We start from the raw sequence: 2,190 nt of genomic DNA on the forward strand, positions 1-2,190 counted from the left end.
GAGGAATAGAAGAAGGGAAAGACGAGAGGAAGGAGTAGTTGCAAGGAGAGTGGAAAGGTTACAAGAGGATGAGAAAAAGGCAGAGTATAAGAGAGAAGTGGAGGAACGATTGGGCAAATATGAACTAGAGCAGATGGGAGACGTGGAAGGTGTGTATAGGATATTTACAGAAGAAATATGTGCACCATGTGATGTTGGTGTGTGGAAGGAAGAGAAGACGGAGAGGGGTGCAAGGAACAGCGTGGTGGACTGAAGAGGTGAGACAGGCTGTGGCACAAAAGAAGAAAGCATACAATGAAAGGATGAGAAATAGGGCCGTGGAAGAAGTTGAGAGGCAGAAGAGAGAGTTATATGTAGAAAGAAAGAAAGAGGTGAAAAGATTAGTAAGAGAGAGTAAAAAGAGAGTGGATGTGAAATTTGGAAGGAATTTGAGTGTAAAATGGAGGGACTGTAAGAAAATGTTCTGGAAAGAGGTGAAGAGGGTAAGACATGGTGGAAGTGAGGTTAGCAGGGGAGTGAAAGATAAAGTTGGTAGATTACTAGTGAAGAAGGGAGAAAAAGGGATAGATGGAGAGAACATTTTAAGGAATTGTTGAACATACAGGATGGAAGTAATGTGAGTATAAATGGCTGGGGAATGGCTGAGAGAAGGAAGGAGGTGAGAAGACAGGAAGAAATCAGTAAGATAGAAGTTGTGGAAGCAATGAAGAAAGTTAAATTGGGGAAAGCCTGTGGGAATTGATGGAGAGTGTAGGTGAAATGCTGAAGCATGGGGGAGAGACAGTAGAATGGATGTGAAAGATGTGGGCAGATTGGCCTGGGAGGAAGGTAGAGTCCCGGAGGATTGGAAGTCAGGTGTAATTATTCCCTTGTACAAAGCTGAAAAGGGGAAAAAGAAGTGTGTGTGGTAATCATACGAGCATTTGTCTTCTTAGTATAATAGGAAAAGTGTATGGTAGGATACTTATTGACAGAGTTAGAGAAAGAACAGAGGAATTAGTTGGTAAAGAACATAGGGAGGCTTTAGGAAGGGAAGAGGGTGTGTAGATCAGATATTCATTCTTAGATCTTTAGTGGAAAAAAGTTTCTAGAGAAGGGAAAGAAGTTGCATGTATTTCTCTGCAGACTTGAAGAAAGCATATGACAGGGTGGACAGGACATGGATCAGGAAAGTACAGTATTAAGAATATATGGGAGAAGATGGAAAGTTGTTGAATGCTGTGTAGAGTATGTATGATGGTCCTAGGGCTGCAGTATGCAGGGATGGTGAACTAAGTGACTTCTTCTCTTTGGATATTGGGTTGAAAACAGGGATGTGTCATGTCTCCATGGTTGTTCAATCTGTTCATGGATGGGGTAATAAAAGAGGTACAAGGTAATGTGGTAGTGGATGTTGGAGTGGCCCTTGGTGAGAGAGGATAGTGTTTGGAACCTCCCTGCACTGTTGTTTTGCAGGGGCTGATACTGTGTTGTTGAGTGAAGACGAAGAGGAGCTGCAAGTGGCTTGGAGGATGAGTTTGGGAGAGTGCACAAGAAACGGACCCTAAAGGTGAATGTAGGGAAAAGAGGTGTAGTCAGTGAATGTACAGCGAGGCTGGATGTGGTGAGGAATTGGAAAATGTGAGTACGTTTTGGTACTTGAGTAGTGTGATGGAGTAAGGATGGAGGTTTGGAGGGTGAAGTATTTGAAAGGGTGTTGTTATGGAAGAAAGGTTGCTGGTTCTTTTGAAAGCAGTGATAAGAAACAGGGAAGTGAGCATGGAAGTGAAAAAGTCATTACATGACAGTACAGAGATACCAACTCTAACCTATGGAAATGAAGCTTGGACATTGCTGGAAGGACACAAGTCAAGAGTGAGAGCAGTGGAAACAGTTATTTAAGAGGATTATGGAGTCACATGGAGAGACAGGGCTGATCGAATGAGGATATAAAGGAGCATTATGGTGTGGATGTGGATGTGATAGGGAAGTGTTATGAGGGAACATACTGAGGTGGTTTGATCTGTGTGGGAGAGGATGGAGGATGAAAGACTGACTTAAGAGAGTGTATGGGGAGTAAGGTGGAGGGGGGAAGAGGGAGGGGGAGGCCGAGGATGAGATGCAAGGGACGTGGTGGAGAGGTATATGAGAGAGATATGTGAGTTAAGCAGGGCAGTGAAATGGTGGGGACAGGACGTAAGTGGAGGCGAT

Source organism: Coenobita brevimanus, chromosome 30, assembly GCF_032717465.1.
Source record: "Coenobita brevimanus isolate Jiangsu-jjx chromosome 30, ASM3271746v2, whole genome shotgun sequence".
NCBI lineage: Eukaryota > Metazoa > Arthropoda > Malacostraca > Decapoda > Coenobitidae > Coenobita > Coenobita brevimanus.